The sequence below is a fragment of the Pseudorasbora parva genome, chromosome 6, assembly GCF_024679245.1.
Source record: "Pseudorasbora parva isolate DD20220531a chromosome 6, ASM2467924v1, whole genome shotgun sequence".
Classification (NCBI taxonomy): domain Eukaryota; kingdom Metazoa; phylum Chordata; class Actinopteri; order Cypriniformes; family Gobionidae; genus Pseudorasbora; species Pseudorasbora parva.
In genome coordinates this window covers 8,664,491-8,689,174 of record NC_090177.1, presented here as the reverse complement: position 1 = coordinate 8,689,174, position 24,684 = coordinate 8,664,491, and the positions used below count along the sequence as shown (strand labels likewise).

Genomic DNA, 24,684 nt, shown 5'->3' with positions numbered 1-24,684 from the left:
ATTTATTTGTATTCTGAACATTTCATTGTGGATTCCTTGGTAAATCAGTCACAATTTCAGCACAGGTTTTGCAAAAAGACTTTTACGACATGGACTCGACAGTAAGTCCACATCTCAAGTACCCGTTCTCATTCTAATGCCTGATCTGTGATCAGTGATTTCTGATTCATGTACAGTCAGATGTTCTTTGTCTACTGTGTCAGTAAATCAAACCAGTGTCTAAACGCTCAACTTCACATTGTTTCTCTAAGTAGGATTAAAATGATCTGTTATTTAAACTGTGATTAAATTATATATAGAACATTTCCTTTCCTGTCAATCAAACAGAGCGAGTTTATCGGTGACTGAGTTCTGGACTCGTGCCAAAACTCTCAATTCTCTTATTTACATCATGTTTTCACCGTTAGTTATGATGAAAGCCAGGGCCGGCGTTTGCTACAGGCGAGCTAGGCGGTTGCCTATAGGGCGACAATTGTGTTAGGGGTGCGAGCGCGCTCTAGTGCCACCCATTACTTCCCATAAGCATAGAATCGGAACAAGCGAAATACAACATAATGTTAATTAAACATGATCATCATAGGGCGTCCCCTCAGCCACACGTTTAATTACTTATCAACCTGATTATTAGATTGAATTGATGGTGATTATTGATTATTGGTTCAGGCGTTAGGTCAGGCAAGTGCTCATCTTGCGCGTTCATCAAAAATGAGGGGGCTAAACCCGCGGATGCACAGGGACGGAAAAAGAGAATGGAAGAAAGGAAGAAGATCAAAAGAAAGCCCAGTATAGAGGTTAGTCTTCTTATCTCACTGTTTACACTGAAGTCTCACAGCAGCCAATCACAGTAGTGGTTGTCTCACATCAGACAGTCCTCTTCAAAAAAGACAGCTAAAATCAGGGAAGGGAAAATGCCATTCACTTTTAAATTATGAACATTTTTTGATGTAAAATTCGTACTAACAGTGCACCCCCGGAAAAATGATTAAACAATGCCGTTCATGACCGCTTTAAGGGTATGGATGGCGATTTTGGACACAGCCCATGACCTTGGCATTCTGAGGCTATGCCACAGCTGATCTCAGGTCAGTGTAAATGGCCATGTTTGTATGCGTCCCATCGTCTTGTTCTAGTTTGTGACCCTGGTGAGCATTGTGGGTAATCTGTATCCTGTCACAGTGACGTTTCAATCTGGGCTTGCGTGCGGATGGATTTATAACGGAAATGTCAAATCTATTTCTCTCTCTCTTTATCCCCTCCTGTTTATAGTGTGTTTTCACCCTCGCTGACCTTCATCAGCGGAGAGTAAAAAACAATCATCTTTAGAAACTCAGAGATATGAAGCATATGTTCAGTTTACTCTTAACGTTGGAAAGAGAGCATCATAATCTCCAAGGATGGAAACACAAAACACTGGGGCAAAAAAATTATTTGGGCACTTAAGTCACAATTCAAAATGCCTGAATGCCATTGCATTAGATGATGAAATGTCAAGATGAGTGACATATTTTAATGGAACGTTACACATTGATTCAATTCAAACAATTGCTCTGCCGTGACAGCAGCGGCAACCTGGAGAATGTCATGCATATTGCAGATTTATGAACTAAACAATGTGTGAATAAAAGCTTGCAGAACTAAAAACGCTTGTGCACCGTAATATAAATTCCAGTTTATATCTCAATTAAAAGAAAGGAGTTTTGAGGTGATAAATTGACAAGAACATTGGCCTTTAATAAAACAATATTCTGTTTCAAATCTATGCATTGACGTTCATCTCTTCAAACAATCGCTCTGCCGTTACATTAGTGGGAGGCAAACCTTGCAGCAATGTGGAGAATGTCACGCATGAACACATGTCTGATCTAAACAATGGCAGAATTAAAGCTTGCATACATTTGTGCACTTCTATAGAGTAGTGTTTTGAGTCCTGGTTTTGATGCACTGCAACATCCATTTCTGCGTCTACAGTAAAAAATACAATTATAAGCCAATAAAATTGCACCAAGTTCAAATGTTGTCTAGTAGTTGCAAATACTTTGTGTTTGCAAACACCTTGCACCTTTGCATGGTGTAAATGCTTTGTTTTTTTAAAGGGGTCATATAATGCCATTTTTGTACAAGTTAATATGATTCTTTGGTGTCTAAATGAAAACTTTGTAATATACTTTAATTAAAAATTCTCATTGGTATTGTAAGAAAACACACATTTTACCTAGTCAAAAACAGCTCTGTTTTCAGCAAGCCATTTCAGCGCATGCGACTTTAAATGATAATGAGCTTTTCTTACCCCGCCCCTCTGTTTTGTGGGGGGTTTTGTTGCCTTGACAACAATTGAGGGGAAAGAATGGCGACCGGAGTCTCTGAGGACACATCTGTGTAACTGTATCAATTTGAACCGTAGTCGGACCCGGAACAGGACGTTTCTGAATGGTTAGTTAAAGGTGGGATAAGTGTCATTTCAAAACCATTTTAGAAAAAGGACACAGGCCGAGTGGAATAACAAACTTGTAGCCAATCAGCAGGTAAGGGGCGTGTCCACTAATGATGGTGAGAAGAGCGCTCGCACTCGCTCTGTGCACGTCATTATTCAAAACACACGAGTCACACATGACGGACATTAGCCGAGAACTAGCCTAATATATGCTGCTTGACTATGCTCGTGTGTCATGTTCGCTTGTCAGTCCATTTGCGAGCATATTGTGGCTCACTTCAGCCATGATAAAGACCCATTCATTTCCACACCTTATGGAGCATCTAAATCTCATCACTGTGTGCTTCAAGCATCAGCTCACACAATGTCTCCTAATATATGTTTGTTTACTCTTTTCCTGATCTATATAACCCTTATCCAGTCATAATTGTAATATGTTGTTAGCTGGACTGTCGTGCTTGGTTTCAAGGTTATTTTCGTAAACGAAAACTGAAACTAAGACTAAAACTATTGGTCAAAAAACATTTTCGTAAACTGAAATAAAATTAAAAAATCTGAATAAATAAAAAACTAAAACTAAACGAAACTAACTACTCTTACTAAAAAACGAACTGAAATAAAATAATAATTAGCAAAAATAAATATTCGTTTTCGTTATTAATAAGCTTTCTTTAATGTGGTGGAAAATCTGACTGTGGCGGTTGAGCGAGTGTCTGTATATTGCGCAACTGCGCGTGAAGCGATCTGAGGAGGAGATTAACCGCTGTCCTGTGACGGACGCGTGCAGACAGGCAACACATCGCTAGTCCTAAACGGGAGTTCACAAAGAATCAATGCATCCGTGGCAGTGAAAGGGGAAATAACACAAGGTAATGAGATGCACGTTGAACTTCTTTTAACTTAAGCTCACTGTTTTAGAATGCCGTTTCTTACGCAACGAGAGACGCAGGCGCAAAAGTCAGCAACTAGTAGCAAGTACTAGCCTACTGTCCGTTTGAGATTTCATGTTTGCATAATATTGACAGGCTCAAAGGTGTTATCATAATCATTTACTACTAATAATATTATTATCTGTGTTGAGACATTTCCCCACAAAGTAGGGAATACCAGGACACATACACACACGTCTGTTTCACTATAAGTGAGGACATTGCGTGGACTTCCATTGATTTTATATCAGGTTAATGATATTTTATATCCCCTAACCCAATCCCTATCCCTAAACCTACCCCTCCCAAGAACGTGCAAAACAATAGATTTAAATAAAAACATGTTTTGGCCGATTTATAAGCCTTTTTAACTAGTGAGGACCAGTCAAATGTCCTTACTAGTCAGTTATCATAATATTTTACTAGATAAGTGAGGACATTGGTCCCCTTTACAATTATAGCACAACACACACACACACACACACACACACACACACACACACACACACACACACACACACACACACACACACACACACACACACACACACACACACACACACAGAGAGAGAGCACAACAGTGTGTGTTGGGTGTATTCAGATGACTTTAGCTGTGGTCTTACACTGCTAGCCTACATTGTATTACTGAAGAAATTAAAATAAGCTTTTAATTGTTTAACAATATTTCATCTTTGTTATGAATGAGTTTGTCTGGAATTTATAATTTTTACTTTTATATTTTACGTTGCATTTATTTTGTTCTTTAAGATAGATCCTCTGAGTATAAGCCTATGTCAAAAATATCAAATATAATTTTTTAATATCAAAATTTAATTTATTTCATTTTTAATCTCCAGATCGTTGTTTGTATAGGTCATAGTTTGCCTCAAGCTTTTTTGCTCAAAGGTGAAGACCCAACTTTATGCATGTTTTGTAAGACCTTCCTGGGGTTTAAACAATAATGCTTGTTTATCAAGTGATTTCACTTAAGGATGTTTAGTAAGATTAAACTCTAATCTGTGCAAAAATTAAACTTTGCTGAAATTAAAAACCTTGATTTGGTCTCTACACTTCATTATGGTAACTCTGCTAAACTATAATTACTAAAACTAAAACTGAAACTAAATAAATAAAAACTAAATAGAAATGTATTTGCAAAATAAAAACTAAACTAAAACTAGCAAAACCTTTTGTAAAACTAACTAAAACTAAACTGAAATTTGTAGCAAAATTGAAAACGATAATAAAATAAAAACTAATTTCAAAAAGCAAAACTATAATAACCTTGCTTGGTTTCTATAGAGTTGTTCATGAGAACAGCTATCTCTAATCTTGTCATAATTGTAATATGTCGTTAGCTGGACTGTGTGCTTGTGTACTATCGAGTTGTTCATGAGAACGGGTTGTGTGTGTTTTTGTGATTGCTGTAACTCTAATCTTGTCATAATTGTAATATGTTGTTAGTTGGACGGTCTTGCTCGTGTTCTATCGAGTTGTTCACAAGAACGGTTTGTGTTTTTGTGATAGAAGGGATGACTTTTTCATTGAATATTCGACCTGGATTAGATACACAGAGATTCTGCCATAGCCGTTGATTCCTCTGGGTTACGTATGTGTGGGGCGGAGCTATCAAAATAGGGGCGAGACCCTTTTGGGGGTAGGGGCGTGTTATTTTTGGTGATTTGAAATACCAACAACGGTTACCAGATATCACTTATCCCACCTTTAATGTAATGTCACTTTGATCTGTCTTTGTATGTACTGGCAGGGTAACGTTAGCGTAGTGAGATATAAATGCTGTGTGTTTACTGATGTATATGTTAGTTCAATGACAGATTGATGTTACAGCTAAGGCCAATAAAATGTTTTTTCTGTTACTGTCTGTTTGTCAGTGATGCTTAAAGTTATCTATGCAGTGTAATAACTGTTACAACACTGATTTTTTTTGCAGTAACAGACACCGTTATAAATCATCTACAAAAGTAAGCTTAGTGTAGCGTGACCACGTTAACTATCACCAGCATGCAGTTTGCAATAACAAAATAACCATAATGAGTTGTTCATTATAAACAGGGAATTATGAATTATATTGAGAACGTCATACATAGAAAGCATACCGTAATCTAATTTACCTTACCCTGTAAAATTTAGCAGCATTCATCATGAAGCGTGCAAGCATTTCAAACTACACTCACTTCTTCTGGAGGTGCAGCAGGAACACGAATAGTTGGTACTGATCCTTTATTCTGGAGCTGCTTCTTAGCCAAACCTGCTTTATACTGACCCTCATTTATAAAGCAGACTGGTGAGAAATGCTTCGCGGTTCATGCAAACATAAAAGCATTGACATTGATCGAAGGGAATATTCCCTTTGAAAACAAAACTCAGCCACTGCGTCTTCAGCGGTTCGGATATAGGATCATCAGAATGAGTGCTGTGTTCATTATTACACCAAAAAACAGAACCCCGCAATCCCTTAGACGCCATTCTGCTCCAGCGTATCAACAAAGGCGGACTACGATGAGCTCGCACAGGGCGTGTCTGTGTTGAAACGCTGCTGGCAATCAACAATCGTGGGAGAGATGTGTGTGACGGCACATGCCCGGACGGCTTGATGTGAGAGAAGGGAAAACATATAAGGAGATTAAAGATAGATTTTTATCATTATAGGATGGTTGTGTACACATTTCCATACAATCAACTTGTAAAAGTGCATGTACCGTTATATGACCCCTTTAAATCATGCATATTTCTGATGGATAAAAGGATCTAAGAGGAGATAAAGGAAATTATATAAGCCATTTAGCTCCATTCACATGCACTTTTTGGAGAAAAATGCCCTTCCTGTCGACTTTAAAACAAGCATTCCCTTTTAATCTCTGAGCCGCCTGACCGTCACATCAGCGCTGTGACTGATATCTGCATACAGGCTCCAGTGAAGCGTGTGGTTTATTTTATTTTTACAAAATGATAAACTTCACCTTTTCACTCAATATAATTCACCTCAATCAAAAATAAGTAGGAAGCTATTAAACTCATTGGAGCTTTTGAGGTGATAACTGACAAAAACATTGAACTCAAACTGATTTTGTGTGGAAATGGTTTAGTCACATAATAAATGTAATGCTCTACAACCTTCAAAGATGGAGTTTGACACAAAGAAAGAAAAACAGCTGCATTATCAAAAAGTCAATACATTTTTACTTCTTTTAGGGTTCAAATTGAGTAACGCAGTGAACTCTGCCTTAAAATCTGTCTAAAATGAGCACATTTCATGGTCACTCGTGCATTTTCAATAATATATTCTTGGAAAAGCTTTTTTTTTTTATTGGAAAAACTAATTTATGCATACTGATATGTCACAGTTAGACACAGAAGAGGACTCTCTGTAGGATAATGATTTAAAAAATAATCATAATAGTCAAGCTGTTAAAATGCTGTCAAATTTAAAACCATCCGATTGAATGCAAAGACATTTTCTCAGCTGGTTTGCAACAGTTACCGTAGAATTGTGTGTGTGTGTGTGTGTGGCCTGATAAATCCTACATTATGGGGACAAAATCCTTTTAACCATTTTTTGGTCCCCATGAGGAAAGAATCTCATAAATCATACTAAGTGATGTTTTTCAAAAATGTAAAATTGCAAAACGTTTCCTGTGATGGGAAGGTTCAGGGAGTGGGGATAAAATATACAGTTTACAGTATAAAAACCATTACGCCTATGGAAAGTCCCTGTAAAACATTAAACACAACGTGTGTGCGTGCGTGCGTGCGTGCGTGTGCGTGTGCGTGTGCGTGTGTGTGTGTGTGTGTGTGTGTGTGTGTGTGTGTGTGTGTGTGTGTGTTTGTGTGTTTGTTATACTAGCATAAATAAATGCAAATCAAAAATGCTTATGTTTAGGCATGTTTGCATTTCATTTGCATTTAAAGTGGCTTGAGTTTTTGAAATGTTTCATTACTATGATAATATATATGTATATATATATTTGTCCAGTCCTATGCATAAGCACGGCCATGGTTGCAAATCCTAAGGATTAAACTTTGAACCATATGCAGTTCATGCAAACACATACATACACATATGGAAATCATCATTTTGAGCCTTTGCATCTTAAGTGGGACAAAAATAAATGAATAAGGCCACATCTTTAATGGCTTTATAAAAGAAAAGTCCAAATGATGAATTAATGATTTTGATGACATCACTTCTGTACTGCTTCTCATCCGATTTTTTTCTGTCCAATCAGATGCTCTCTAGAATCTGAAGCGCCGTCCCCTACATTATAAACAGACGCTGAAGCTGCGGCTCACTCGTCACTCCTTCACACATTTACTAATTTCTACATGATGAATGGCACACTGTGCACTATATAGGGGATAAAGAACTTAGCTTTCCTAAAGCTCAAACAGTAGAGCTCTAGCAACGCCATGGTCAGGGGTTCGATTCCCAGGGAACAGTGCACTATATAGGGGATAGGGAACGATCAGACAGTGCGCTATATAGGGGATAGGGAACGATCAGACAGTGCACTATATAGGGGATAGAGAACGATCAGACAGTGCACTATATAGGGGATAGAGAACGATCAGACAGTGCACTATATAGGGGATAGAGAACGATCAGACAGTGCACTATATAGGGGATAGGGAACGATCAGACAGTGCACTATATAGGGGATAGAGAACGATCAGACAGTGCACTATATAGGGGATAGAGAACGATCAGACAGTGCACTATATAGGGGATAGAGAACGATCAGACAGTGCACTATATAGGGGATAGAGAACGATCAGACACTGCACTATATAGGGGATAGGGAAAGATCAGACACTGCACTATATAGGGGATAGGGAAAGATCAGACAGTGCACTATATAGGGGATAGGGAAAGATCAGGCAGTGCACTATATAGGGGATAGGGAAAGATCAGACAGTGCACTATATAGGGGATAGAGAACGATCAGACAGTGCACTATATAGGGGATAGAGAACGATCAGACACTGCACTATATAGGGGATAGGGAAAGATCAGACACTGCACTATATAGGGGATAGGGAAAGATCAGACAGTGCACTATATAGGGGATAGAGAACGATCAGACAGTGCACTATAGAGCATAGGGAACGATCAGACAGTGCGCTATATAGGGGATAGGGAACGATCAGACAGTGCACTATATAGGGGATAGAGAACGATCAGACAGTGCACTATATAGGGGATAGAGAACGATCAGACAGTGCACTATATAGGGGATAGGGAACGATCAGACAGTGCACTATATAGGGGATAGAGAACGATCAGACAGTGCACTATATAGGGGATAGAGAACGATCAGACAGTGCACTATATAGGGGATAGAGAACGATCAGACAGTGCACTATATAGGGGATAGAGAACGATCAGACACTGCACTATATAGGGGATAGGGAAAGATCAGACACTGCACTATATAGGGGATAGGGAAAGATCAGACAGTGCACTATATAGAGGATAGAGAACGATCAGACAGTGCACTATATAGGGGATAGGGAAAGATCAGACAGTGCACTATATAGGGGATAGAGAATGATCAAACAGTGCACTATAGGGGATAGGGAACAATTTAGACAGTGTAAATATGCTTTCCATTAAGGCGAATGAACAACAGACCGGCCCATCTGGCATCAACAACCATGCCATGCTCAAAATTGCTTAAATCACCTTTCTTTCTCATTCTGACATTCAGTTTGGAGTTCAGGAGATTGTCTTGACCAGGACCACACCCCTCAATGCATTGAAGCAACTGCCATGTGATTGGTTGATTAGATAATTGCTTTAATGAGAAATTGAACAGGTGTTCCTAATAATCCTTTAGGTGAGTGTGTGTGTATATATATATATATATATATATATATATATATATATATATATATATATATATATATATATATATATATATATATATATATATATATATATATATATATATATATATATATATATATATATATATATATATATATTTGCATAAGCAAAAGCTAAAATGTCATAGTTGTAAGCATGGATGCATTAAACAAGTGACTGCACCAGCATCTGAATGGAGTAAGATTGCCTGCTAAACAGTTTCCAGGGCCATAAGCCACTAGATTATGGAAATGCGTCATATTTGAATGTTTTGATTAGATGTGCTCATCTGCCAAGAACTAGAAATCAGATTTACTGGCTTTTACAATGCCCTGGGAGATATTCATCAACACTAGGCTCAAGAAATAATAAAAGAGCTGTGTCATTCAGTTGCCAACTAAACCAGAGGTTCTCCCGTTTTTTGTTTTTTTTTTCTGGGAAAAGACGAGCATAAATGAAGAAGAAAGGGGAATATTCAACAATTTGGCCATTTAGTTCAGATTCTCATATGGGATTAAACCATGTGAGGTTTTAAGAATTAACATGCCAAAAGAAAAGTTTGCCAAGAACCAGATCATATTTAAAATCATATCAAGATATCTTTATTTCCCTTTGAGTCACTGGCACACAAACTTTGAGAAATGCATATTATGGTACTATGGCATATTACTTCAGATTCCTCTTTAAAGGGATAGTTGACTTTAAAATTAATATTCTGTCATCCTTTACTCACCCTCACGTTGTTTCAAACCTGTATGAATTTCTTTCTTCAGCTGAACACAAGGGAAGATATTTTGAAGAATGTCAGAAACCAAACAGTTAACTGGAGCCATTGACTTCCATAGTATTTTTTTTTCCACCTATGGAAGTCAATGGCTCCAGTTAACTGTTTGGTTTCTGACATTCTTCAAAATATCTTCCCTTGTGTTCAGCTGAAGAAAGAAATTCATACAGGTTTGAAACAACTTGAGGGTGAGTAAAGGATGACAGAATTTTCATCCCTTTAAATGAAAAATTGATCAACTGCATGCAAAATTATCTGGTTTTCAACCATTGAAAATGTTTACAAATTAACAATTAATTGTAGTCAAATTGAGATCTCTGATATTAAACCTATTGGGCATCAAAATGAGCATTTGATATGAACCGGGGAAAAAAAGAAAAAAAGAAAATGCAAATGAAAATACTTTAATACATCTTGAGGTACAGGTATGCAAACTATGGAGAAAGTCTTGAAAGGTGCCCTAGAATGATTTGAAACAATATGTTCAATTGTTCTCTGATATCTACATAGAGGGTATGTGGCTTATTTAAGGGCAAAAATTGTCCAGATACAGTTTTACAGGTCCATTTACAACCCTAAATTGTCCCTAGGATGTAATACTCTGTTTTTGCCTTATTTGGAAGAGTCATGAATATTAATGTTGAGCTCTGCTCTGATTGGCTGCTTCACTGCACTGATGCTCAATGACAGCTAACACATCCGTCATGGCAATGATTTTACAATGATAGCTTCTCAACTTTGGAGCACGAACTTAACTGAACTAGCATGTAAATATGTTGTTTACAGTAGCGCTACAGTTTGACAGTAGAGTACTGATTTAAAAGTCGACTTATTTAGCCAAACAAAGTAATGTAGAAGCCACTCAGAATAGTCAGTGTCATGTTTACTTCTCACCCGCTGCAAAATAATCATACTTCAGTTCTCAAAAATGTATATTTATTTAACAAATTGACTAGAAGCCTTGTCAAATGACTATCATTTCAACTTAGATGGTGGAGAAGGTGACATTAGCTACAAGAATCCAGTGAGCGATCTGTAAGCAAGTCAACAGTAGTAGTAAACGTAATGTTAGTTAGCTTCTGAGTTATGTGTTAATGATGAAATATAGATTTCAATCTGTCAAAAGGGATCGTCATACATATCTACTGTTGTATTTTATGATAACACGGGCAGGAAATAATATTAACCTTTGTCATTTTGACAAACTGTTATGTGTGCTACACTGTAACCAATATCTGTAGTTTTCACAGCATTATTACTGTAAAATGAGAAAATTCTTACTGTAGAACCTGTATACAGCATGTTGCTGTAGATCTGCAAAGCATCATGGTCTTTTTTCAATGGCGAGTAAATTCTACAGTATTTTTTTTCTCTCCTGTGAATCACAATACAGCATTTTCTAGAATATTTTTTTTTTCAGCCAAGGAAAGCTACGAGATTCCCCACTTTCATCCGAATTTTTACTTCAGAAAGGTAACATAATGTATTTCCAAAGTTTACTCTTGTAAAGTCAACTGTTTGTTCAACTTTAAGAGTGCACTGAGAGAGAAAAGAGTAATGAGCGGCACACTTTCTAGTAAACTCGTCTCATGCTGTGTGTGCATTTTATAATTTTATTTCCACAAATATTTCTGCATGATTTCGATATATTTTCTAGTCTGGCAACATTTGATAACGTCATTAATTTATAGAAGGATAGTATTGTTAAATAAAAATTAAATTGTGGATGTGATCTCTTTTGGTGCTGATCCGTCACATAATGTGATCGCTTTTTTTCCTGTCACCACATGCGCGTGAGGCAGTGAGCCAAAGCCTGCCGACTCTCGACGGTCTCGAGCTGAAAGCAAACGCAGCTGAGGTATGTACGTTAGGCCTAACTTAACATATTTTTCATAGTGATTAATCATGATTTTTCTGAATAGAAACCCCCAGAAACTAGATTGGTAAAATGCTATTCAAACTTGTGGGAGCATACATGGGCTATAGGCTGTATTAAGATGTGTCTTATCCGGCAACATTACATTTTTAACGTCTTTAATTTGATTAAAGACTAACGTTAGCATTGGGAAATGACATTAATTTAAAATGGTGTAATTTTTTGTATTTATTGGCGCGGTAGCCGTTTAATAATCTCTCGTTTCTTTTCTCTTCATGCTTGCTGTTGCCGCCTGAGGAATCAGACATTGAAGTTAAGCGGGCCGAGAAAACGCAGCCAGCTAGAGGTAACGTTATCTGTTAAAGGGGTACTTCAGCGCTGGGAAGATGAATCTGTATTTAAACCGGGTCATCAATGCAGTAGAAATGTGAAATTATTTTTGAATTTGGTGTCTTCTAGACTGAGAAAAGACAGAAAATGTATTTTTGTCCCATGGGGATGAAAGACTACAATTCCCAGAATGCTTCGCTGCCCTGTGAGGCCATTCCCAACACCACCAACTTCATTACTGTGACTGAGTTAGAGAAGACACTACAATTAAAAACTGAACGTGTCTGTTCAATATAATGAGTGAGTCACCGCGCGAGTGTCACAGCACTGAGCACTAACTGCAGGAGTGATGAGAGCTGAGGTAATTGCGACTACATTCGCGGCATACATTCACAACGCGAGTTCAGTCTGGCACGCGTCTCAGTTCATGCCTTTGCAAGCTTAACTTTCATAGAAATGAATTTGAGAAGTTAAAAGACTTACATTGCTCACCATAGCTCCGTTTAAATGATCCTGTCTGCAAGCTGAGCTCTCCCTGCCAGCTGAGTGTAATCTCCCATCCCCCATGCGCAGATTCAAAACATGCGGAAATAGCTCCCTCTGCTGGCTGTAGTCTTTAGCCTCTGGGCAAACATTCCTCCTATGATGCAAAAATCGTCATTTTGCATCATAGGAGGAATTTTTCCAGAAATAAAATGCATAAATCTCTTGTCTCAGGGAGATATGAGGGGGGAAAGCACAATAATTTGAATATTCTCCAGGGTTTCTACTGATACAAAGCCATATGCTAATCGCTGAAGTAACCCTTTAAGCTACGTTACTTAACAATAACATATTCTTAATAATTTCATGATTTTTCTGAACTTCATTGCCTTCAAGCTGCAGAAACTATAAGTTAGATTGTTAATAGAGTGCCATTCCCGACTTTTGGGAGCATATATTGTATTAATATTTGTCTTATCTGGCGAAATTACATTTATAACGTCTTTTATTTTATTAAATAGTAGCTACGTTAGCTTTAAATAAAAATTATTTGAAATTGTAATTTTTTACAGTATTGCCACACACTTTCTCTTATGAATATTGAACTTGTGATTTCTAAAACTGTGTTTTCGTTTTATTTTGTGTTACAAGAAACTTCCACCCAAGCAAACGCTAAGGCTCAGATTTCCTGCCAAACACTCCCAGACTCATCATGCTCGGTAAGATCCAAGCACTCAACATACACAATAGATGCCAATATTAAGGGTTACTTCACATATAAAGCATCTTGCACTTACATTCCAAAAATCTCTAGTTGTTACTGATCCAATAGAAAAAAAAATAGGTATTTTTTCTTGGATAGGGTAATGCATAGCCTAATGTTTTTATTTTCAGATTCTTCGTCAGAATTAACCCAGAGCACAGCGAGTGCAATTCAAAGGTCCAGATTAGCAGACAAACTGGGAAGGTGGTCATCAGGGACATCATCGAGTATGACTGGCAGAACAACTAATTCCAGGTGAGACTTTTAATTGTTACCTTGAATACCTTTAAATGGTGATTGAAAGTCAGGGGTGGCCAGCAACTTGTCTATTAAAGGGATAGTTCATTTTAAAATTTATTCTCAAGTTGTTTCAAACCTGTATGAATTTCTTTCTTCTGCTGAACACAAAAGAGGATATTTTGAAGAATGTTGGTAACCAAACAGTTAACTGGAGCCAGTGACTTCCATAATAGTAAAAAAAATACTATGGAAGTCACTGGCTCCAGTTAACTGTTTGGTTACCAACATTCTTCAAAATATCCTCTTTTGTGTTCAGCAGGAGAAAGAAATTCATACAGATTTGAAACAACTTGAGGTTGAGTATGTGATAATAGCATTTTCATTTTAAAGTGAACTATCCCTTTAGGCCTGCCAAGCATCATTTTCAAATCAGGCAGTTTTACAGCGTCAACACAAGGTGATTCAACAACACTGACATGAAAAACAGGAGGAACATTGTGTGACAACACCAGCCAGTTAGAATACTTTTCCATTCAGAACTCACAAACATAAATTTCACTGTTGTATCAGTAACTGCAAACATGGTATTGTGGCAGAAATGTGGGATATTCATGTACAATTTTATAATATTCATGTAGACAGTTATTAAATATTAAAGTAATGGCAAATGACAGAAACCAATTCTGTCTAATAAGAGTCGAGTTGCAACTCCATAATATTTACATTTTATCTTTTAAAAATAGGTTGTTATTTTTACAGATGTTACAGTTTGTGTTAACGAAAATACATTTACATTTTACATCTTTTGTAAAGCTATAAAAAAATATCAGCCCCGGGGGATGCTACTCCACAAACCACCAACAAAGCATATAAAAAATACTAATATTTATTTAAAACTTTATGTGTATGTCATCAACCCATCTGTCTTACTTTTAAACTTTTACATTAATAATGAATTTCTTCTTCTACAGGGCAGAAGACTCAGGCCCAGGAAGTCCAGGTCAAGTTTTAAAAGAATAATAGTTATGGAAAAAAAACATTATTGGAGAAAAACAATATTCAGGTTTGAAATCCTTCTGTTTTTAAAGGGATAGTTCACCCAAAATGTTTAATTGTGTCATCATTTACTCACCCTCAACCTGTATGAATTTCTTTCTTTTGCTGAACACAAAGAAAGATATTTTGAAGAATGTCGGTAACCAGACAGTTGATGGGTCCCATTGACTTCCTTAGTATTTTTTTTCTACTAAGGAAGTCAATGGGACCCATCAACTGTCTGGTTACCGACATTCTTCAAAATATCTTTCTTTGTGTTCAGCAAAAGAAAGAAATTTATACAGGTTGAGGGTGAGTAAATGATGACACAATTAAACATTTTGGGTGAACTATCCCTTTAAATCATTTAATTTTTATAGATTTGTAATTTTACCCAAACATTTGAATACATATTGATTGTTTTGTTTGCTCAAAAAAGTGCTGAAATGAAATAAATTGTTCACAGAGAAATGTTAACTTATTGAAAAAAATTTATATGTTCAGAAAATATATAGATTTGAAATCCTGCTGTTTTTAAATAATTACATTTTTATACATTTGTAATTTTATCCAAACATTTTAATAAATATTGATTTTGTTTGTTCAGAAAAGTGTTTTTTTGTATGTTCAGAAAAGTGATGAAATAAAAAATGTACAGATAAATTGTAACATTGAACAAATTATGCTATACTATTTTTTTTATGAATTTTTGAAATTAAAAGTGAGAAAATAAATGGCATTTGTGACAGTGTCTTTATTTTACAGTACACAAAATTAATGCAGTAATCCTGATTACAGTATAATTATAAAATACAGTACTGTGATTATTACTGTACATTTTTTTTTACAGTAATTAAAAAGTTACTGCGATTATATTTACAGTAAGAATACTGTGAAATGAAATACAGCAACTTACAAGCAAATTGCTGCCAGCAAGTTGCTGTATTTTTCACAGTTATCTTTTTACAGTGTATACTTGGAGTTTCCAATACAAGGATCGTGTTAGATCTCGACAACACAGGGGATACTATCGTAATGTTGCCTTACTAAGAAACTTCCAATTTAATCCGAAATGGGTTCAACAGTCATTAAGTGGATAAATCACTACTTACTGCTTGCAGGCATATGGTTGCAATCGGCCCTTTCTTCAGTATCAGACGCTGAGCAAATCCTGCTATATTGTCCTAGGTTAGAAAAACTCTCCGTGGTGAAATGGGCCGAGCAAACGAACAACTTTGAATTAAATTGTTGCGGTATCTGATTGTAAATAAACATCAACCATGTTGACCTGACAATGAACATTGGCTGACATGCAAATGTTCAGGGCGTGCATATTAAGGATCCCAACAATTGCGTCACAAGTGGCGTTATGTTGAAAACAGTTGAAATATGTTTTTCCATGGTGTTTTTCACAAACAAGATTTACATACGAAGGAGGAGGCAATGGTGTTTGAGACTCACTGTATGTGATGTCCATGTACTGAACTATTGTTATTTAACTTTGGCAAGGTTAATTCAATTTTTCATTCTAGGGCACCTTTGAAAATGTCTTTTCCCCATTTTTGAACTGTCACTGTTGGCATATAATGCAACAAAGATGGCTAAACTCAACATATTTTACTGATAGATGTTCTAAAGTCATATTTAGCCCCTAATTTGGCTTTAAAATCAAAACTTTTTATGTCATGTCTAATGTCTCGAATGAATGGCAAACTAACAAACATGCACTTCTTCAGATAAAGTCTAAGGGCCCTATTTTAACGATCTGAAACGCAAGTGTCAAAGAGCAGAGCGCAAGTAACTTTGTGGGCGGGTCTCGGCGCTGTTGCTATTTTCCCGGCGGGATAAATGACTCTTGCGCCCGGCGCAAATCTAAAATGGGTTGGTCTGAAGTAGCTTCATTATTCATAGGTGTGGTTCGGGCGTAACGTGAATAAACCAATCAGAGCGTCATCCAACATTCCCTTTAAAAGCAGGTGCGCAAGTTCCATTATGGATTGCTATTATTATGGCGTATTTACCAGGCGCACGCCAGGAGCGGTTCACAGCTGACGTGACTGATGTTCTTGTAAGAGCAGTGAAACACAGAGAAGTTGTGTTGGGGATGGGAGAAACCCACCCAAAATAGCGTCGGTTAAACAGTTTTTTCAGTTTTTTAGTCGATTTTTTTTTTTCTTCCTGGTTCTTGACGGACAAACCAATTTGTCAGATGTCCTTACATACATATATGTCATGCCACTATTGGGCAAACAGGTCTGATCCTTAATTACTACAATTAGCCTGAATAATTTGTAAGCTAGATTTATGCCTATTTTTTTCACATCTTCGTGGCACACCACAATGATTTCCGTCATCTCGTGTTAATATTTTTTTAGTGTAACAATTTATGATTTGCAAAAATAACTGTTGCATCTGTGTAGATTACATTAGCATTATGTATAGCGTTGTGAACGCTATAAATTATGGTCAAGCATGCGCCCTTAAAATAGCATAATGAACAACGCGCAACGCGCCACTGACTTTAGACTAGGTTTTTTCTGGTCAGTGGCGCAATTGTTTAATGGAACAGCAAAATAGCACCAGGGATTGTTTGTGCCGGAACACGCCTCCTTTTTTGCGCTGAACCGCCCAGGGAGCGCAAGTTCATTCACTAGTTTAGCGGCGTGCTTCTGTGGAGGGAAAAGCGCGCTTTGCACGGGTGCAAAATAGGAATGACACATGCGTCGGTGTACAAAGTCAATTGTGCTGAGTGCAAGATAGGGCCCTAAGTGATCTGATACTTGTGCATGCACCTATATATATATATATATATATATATATAAATATATATATATATATATATATATATATATATATATATATATATATATATATATGCTTTAAAAAACCTTGTGCAATACATTTATTTGTAAATTCAGGACTGAATTCTAGAATACTGCATTTTAATGTAAAATGACCTCATCTGTGTGTGTTACATGACCTCATCAGGTCACACATCAATTCAGTGAAAAACATCAAGTTATCCTCTTGTTAATCATGGCTGTTTAAAATCTAATTTTGTGTAAAAATGTCTTACTTTTGACACTGTGACCGAATACTCAGTCAAAATGATTCAAAATCATGCCCGACGTTATTGCTTCACCAGTGGCCTTGGAAAGTATTGCACTATATATATATAAAAAAATTGAATTCTACATTTTCTGCTTGTGCCTTTTTGCTCTTTCCAGTTTTTTTTTAGGATGCAGTGCTTCCTTCACATTTATTTGCATTATACGTATAGATTGTTTTAAAGCGACTTCATGTTAATTAAATCAGTTATGAAACTAATTCAGTTCTAGCTGTAAAGCAGCTCTACAAATTATAATTGGGCTATTATTCAGCTAAATTTATTTTTACGTTGTTTCAATTCAGTTCAATAAGTGTCAAAGTCACATTAGTGTCATCATCCAGCTCACTTCAGTTCTCTTCTGATGGTTTCAATGAAGTTAGATTACATTACTGGTTATTAATTGTATTTTATAACCCCCAAAAAGAACCATGAATTGCAGACAGAAATCTGAAGACTTATGATGTATCTCATCAATGAAAACATTCTTTTTTTCCCGCACTAATTAATCTCCATAAAATTAAAGCACTCGGAGCATTCAGTATTCCTTTCAGATTAGAGCTCATTTTCAGGATCTTGTTTCATCGCTGAGGTCAGATGCTGGTAAATGGCCTATTTTAGCCAAACGATCCATTGTCAAATAGTCACCAAATCCAAAGCTGAAAGTTCAACAAGCGGCCATGCACAGATTGTAACCGAAGGCAATTATGCTTTACAAGACATGTTTTTATGGCCATTTCAGACCTAAGAGATCAAGTGAGCATGTTGTCTATTAAAAAGTCTTGCACAACGTCAGAAATTCACAATGAAAGAGAAATGTTCAGCCATTTGTGCAAGAGGGTCATCTTAGAAGCAGTAAACCCTCCACACTGCATCAAGCAGCCTCTAATTTTGTCTCTAATAAAGACTTTACATTGATTTTATAATTGATCTAATGCATCTCACGAACACTCAAAAGGACATAACCTGGTGGTTTACTCCCATCCTTCAGCAGGTGAACTAACAGAACAAGACAAGTATCATGGGAAATGGAAATTGATGCATGATTAACAAAAACACAGATGCTAATGGAAGCCTCACTACCATTTAAATCACTGCATATTTTAGGCTCATTAAATTGTATATTCTGTAAATATGATAGAAATACAAGCAGTTCAAACTAAGGTTACCATTGTAACTAATATATATTTAAAAAAAAAACTACACACATTTAAAAAAAGAATAAAAAAAACTGCTTTAAAAAGAAAATTGGATTTTTTAAAATTAAAAACACTTTTTTCCTAAGGCCATTATACTTTTTCAGTTGTTTTAAAGGTGAATGGCACTTATTTAAAAACGGCTGCTGCACTATTAATATCTATTTTACGCTGAACTTATGCCGATTTTTTTTTCTGGACGCAGAGAGTTAAAAAATGTTTAACTTCAATGCACTCATTAAAGCGTACCCGTCCAATCACAGTGGAGGAGGGGAGGGACAAATACCACACTGACCAACCACATCATGCTTGCAACAGACGACAACAATAGAACAAAATCATTTAAAACACGGGGCAAAGTACTTCACATTGTGTATACATACTATATTTAGAAATAAACTATCTGCAAAGTCAGACACTAAAAACACAGGATACGCGGATATTCTGAATCATTGCACATATAGTGTCTCAACAAACTATTTCAAAGATCAGCGTATTAGTGAAACCTCTGAGACATGAAGCTTGCTGATCAATATCAGAAAGTTTCAGAGTAGGTTTAGAGTTGACAAATCCAGATAAATGCAACCTGGTTTAGATCAAGTTCAATGGTTTCAAAGCTATAAACATTCTCTGTCAATTGTGTGATTAACTCTGAAGCGCATGCACTTGAAAGTGTGACATGCGGAAAACAGCCAATCACAGTGTCCGTTTGATTCACTTCCCGCAAAAGAGAAGCCACAATTCTAGACCGCGTAAACCCAGCCTGATCTGCCAGCGATTTGATTTCGCCCTGCAACTATGGAAGTCTGGTTTCCAAGTTTGGAAACCTGTACATTAATTTCTACTTCTTCTGTGCTTATTCACCTGGCCTGCTATTGGCAGGTAACAAAGCTGAATAATTATAAAAGTAATTATAATTCATAATAGGTGCTGGTCATATAATTAAAAATTCATCAAAAAGTTGATTTATTTCACTGATTCCATTCAAAAAGTGAAACTTTTATATTATATTCAGTTTTTACACACAGACTGGTATATTTCTAATGTTTATTTCTTTTAATTTTGATGATTATAACTGACAACTAAGGAAAATCCCAAATTAGAATATTGTAAAAAAGGTTCAATATTGAAGACACCTGGAGCCACACTCTAATCAGCTAATGAACTCAAAACACCTGCAAAGGCCTTAAAAAGTCTCTCAGTCTAGTTCTGTAGGCGACACAATCATGGGAAGACTGCTGACTGGACAGTTGTCCAAAAGACGACCATTGACACCTTGCACAAGGAGGCCAAGACACAAAAGGTCATTGCAAAAGAGGCTGGCTGTTCACAGCGATCGGTGTCCAAGCACATGAATAGATGAAGGGAAGGAAAAGATGTGGTAGAAAAAAAGTGTACAAGCAATAGGGATAACTGCACCCTGGAGAGGACTGTGAAACAAAACCCAAAATGTGGGTGAGATTTCAGAAAGAGTGGACTGCAGCTGGAGTCAGTGCTTCAAGAACCACTACGCACAGACGAATGCAAGACAGAAGCGTCTCACCTGGGCTAAAGACAAAAAAGACTGCTGAGTGGGCCAAAGTTATGTTTGCCTTTCCTTTGGAAATCAGGGCGCCAGAGTCTGGAGAGAGGAGAGGCACGCAATTCACGTTGCTTGAGAATCAATCAATCAATCAATCAATCAATCAATCAATCAATCAATCAATCAATCAATCAATCACTCACTCACTCACTCACTCACTCACTCACTCACTCACTCACTCACTCACTCACTCACTCACTCACTCACTCACTCACTCACTCACTCACTCACTCACTCACTCACTCACTCACTCACTCACTCACTCACTCACTCACTCACTCACTCACTCACTCACTCACTCACTCACTCACTCACTCACTCACTCACTCTCTCACTCACTCACTCACTCAATCAATCAATCAATCAAATAACTTTATTTATATAGTGCAGTGTATGATTATTCTATGATGACATGACATCCAGTGTAAAGTTTCCCCAGTCAGTGATGGTTTGTGGTGCCATGTCATCTGCTGGTGTTGGTCCACTGTGTTTTCTGAGGTCCAAGGTCAACGCAGCCGAATACCAGGAAGTTTTAGAGCACTTCATGCTTCCTGCTGCTGACCAACTTTATGGAGATGCAGATTTCATTTTCCAACTGGACTTGGCAGCTACACACAGTGCCAAAGCAACCAGTACCTGGTTTAAGAGTATGGTGTGATATGCCAGACCAGAAGGGCTGATGGCCACTATCAGAGCAGCCTGGGCTCTCATAACACCTGAGCAGAGCCACAGACTGATCGACTCCATGCCACGCCCGCATTGCTGCAGCAATTCAGGAAAAATGAGCCCCAACTAACTATTGAGGGCTGTATAGGCTCATACTTTTCATGTACATACTTTTCAGTTGGGCAATATTTCTAAAAATCCTTTCTTTTTTTTCTATTGGTCTTAAGTAATATTCAAATTTTCTGAGATATTGAATTTGGGATTTTCCAGTTGTCAGTTAAAATCATCAAAATTAAAAGAAATGAACATTATAAATATATCAATATGTGTACTGTGAATGAATATAATATAGAAGTTTCACTTTTTAATGGAAAAAGTTAAATAAATAAACTTTTTTGATGAAATCATATTTATATGACAAGCACCTGTATATAAATATAATAAATAATTAGCACCAAAAGATGAGCAATTTTGTCTCTTGCATTATTTTCTTGTTAACACAGTGAAGCTGCTTTAAAACAACTGGCATTAAAAAAAAAGTGAAATCACAAAAAAGTGCTATATAAATAAAGACTTGACTAGTCAAGACTAGAACTAAACCTTTACGTCTAAAAAAAGAGAGAATAAACAAACAAACAAATAAAAAAATAAATAATAAGATTTTATAGTAATATCTTTGCAAACAAGCTCAAGACACATTATATATCAACTTATTTAACGTTCAAATTTTGTCTCTTTCAAATTTCCACCATTAGGTTTTGCGGCTCTGTTTCTTTAGGTTTCTCACTAAACTCAAAGTCATATGAAGAGCAGGATGAGAGAGCTCTCTTCACAGATATGTAAGACACCTGAAGGGAATATGCACATATATTAAGTGTTCTGCACTTCCAGGAACTGAATGCTTTTTAGAGAAATCAGCTCTCGTTTCCACTGATGCCAGACACTTTCAACCCACCGGCTGCTGTGCAATTCACACTCCTCTCTACATCACTGTTGGTTATGTTTTAAAATTGGACAGTTTAAGCTCATCGCTGTGCTAAAAATCATGGTAACACTTTATATTGAGGTTCATTTATTAACTATTAACTAGTTGCTTATTAGCATGCATATTACTAGGATATTGGCTGTTACTTATAAAGCACATATTAATACCTTATTCTTCATGACCTTATTCTACATCCCTTAATCCTACCAAATACCTAAACTTAAAGCAGCACTGGGTAACTTTTGCTCTCGGGGTCCCCCTACATTTGGGAAAAAATAATGTCCTCAACTACTGTCGTAAACTCTGTCATCCTACAACAGGGGATGCCATCGCGCGTGCATTTGTTGACATGACAGCCCTGATAGCCCTGAACTAGTGATGTGCGGGTCGTCTCATAACCCGCGGACCCCGTATGTCTATTTAATGGTCGCGGGGCGGGTTGTAAAAATATATACAGTGGTGCGGGGTGGGGCGGGGCGGGCCAAATAACTTCATAAAAGCGGCCCGCGGGTTGGTGCAACACTAACAGTTCCCCTGAACACTGCAGGAGGAGTTCACATGCAGGTGTTCTGGCGGCGCGTGTGAAATGTCTTCATCCCAGGTACAGTCAGTGGCATACAGTCTTGTTCAAAATAATAGCAGTACAATGTGACTAACCAGAATAATCAAGGTTTTTAGTATATTTTGTATTGCTACGTGGCAAACAAGTTACCAGTAGGTTCAGTAGATTGTCAGAAAACAAACAAGACCCAGCATTCATGATATGCACGCTCTTAAGGCTGTGCAATTGGGCAATTAGTTGAAAGGGGTGTGTTCAAAAAAATAGCAGTGTCTACCATTGACTGTACAAACTCAAAACTATTTTGTACAAACATTTTTTTTTTTCTGGGATTTAGCAATCCTGTGAATCACTAAACTAATATTTAGTTGTATGACCACAGTTTTTTAAAACTGCTTGACATCTGTGTGGCATTGAAGTCAACCAACTTGTGGCACCTCTCAGCTGTTATTCCACTCCATGATTCTTTAACAACATTCCACAATTCATTCACATTTCTTGGTTTTGCTTCAGAAACAGCATTTTTGATATCACCCCACAAGTTCTCAATTGGATTAAGGTCTGGAGATTGGGCTGGCCACTCCATAACATTAATTTTGTTGGTTTGGAACCAAGACTTTGCCCGTTTACTAGTGTGTTTTGGGTCATTGTCTTGTTGAAACAACCGTTTCAAGGGCATGTCCTCTTCAGCATAGGGCAACATGACCTCTTCAAGTATTTTAACATATGCAAACTGATCCATGATCCCTGGTATGCGATAAATAGGCCCAACACCATAGTAGGAGAAACATGCCCATATCATGATGCTTGCACCTCCATGCTTCACTGTCTTCACTGTGTACTGTGGCTTGAATTCAGAGTTTGGGGGTCGTCTCACAAACTGCCTGTGGCCCTTGGACCCAAAAAGAACAATTTTACTCTGATCAGTCCACAAAATGTTCCTCCATTTCTCTTTAGGCCAGTTGATGTGTTCTTTGGCAAATTGTAACCTCTTCTGCACATGCCTTTTTTTTTAACAGAGGGACTTTGCGGGGGATTCTTGAAAATAGATTAGCTTCACACAGACGTCTTCTAACTGTCACAGTACTTACAGGTAACTCCAGACTGTCTTTGATCATCCTGGAGGTGATCATTGACTAAGCCTTTGCCATTCTGGTTATTCTTCTATCCATTTTGATGGTTGTCTCGCAGGTCCGAATGTAAGGAAGAGTGTGTGTTGGTGGAAGTGACGTATATGCCGTAAAGCTGTCGAATATTGTAGTTCTTTTTGTTCTAGGGCTACTACCCGAAACCCGAAATTTAAAAGTACGATTAAAAACGATACAGACCCCATCAGGCTATGGCAGACGTGTCATTCAACCGATTGTAAGTCGATGTATCATCACAAGAGTCTTAAAAAATATATTATGAAGGTTGAAAAGTTACCTAGTGCTGCTTTAAATGCTAAAAAAACTACTAAAGTAGTAAATTAAGAGTTTATTGAGGCAAAAGTCGTAGTCAACAGGGAATATGTGTTTCCCATACTAAAGTGTTACCAAAATCATATAATGTTTCCTTTTACATCTTTTTTTACGTTCTATTTACATTCAAAGCTTCCTAACATGGACAGCCATGAAAACCAAGGCTGATATTTTAAATTCCGATCGCTTATTTTGTCAGATCAGGTTGCTTATTTATAATTGCAATGCAGTTTTCAGGGTGTTTATGAGCACGATGCATGTGGATAAAAATCAAAAAATGCTCTTAATTTAGTACAGCTGGGCCAATTTGTTGTAATAATAAGAGAATAGGTTTATTAAAACAAGCTGTTGACAGGTGTGTTAGATGGAAGCCAG

The 24,684-nt window shown here is 37.1% G+C and overlaps 1 protein-coding gene and 1 long non-coding RNA gene across 2 annotated transcripts in view; one reads left to right on the top strand and one right to left on the bottom strand.

Annotated features, from left to right (window-relative positions):
* The window catches only part of slc1a7b (solute carrier family 1 member 7b), a 113,628-nt gene that overhangs the window by 57,811 nt on the left and 31,133 nt on the right, over positions 1–24,684 (bottom strand). The gene's annotated exons all lie outside the window — the stretch shown is intronic.
* Positions 11,263–14,822, top strand: LOC137079205 (uncharacterized). Its single transcript, XR_010905428.1, has 5 exons — positions 11,263–11,886; positions 12,209–12,250; positions 13,369–13,436; positions 13,612–13,735; positions 14,692–14,822. It is a non-coding gene; the product is annotated as an uncharacterized lncRNA (long non-coding RNA).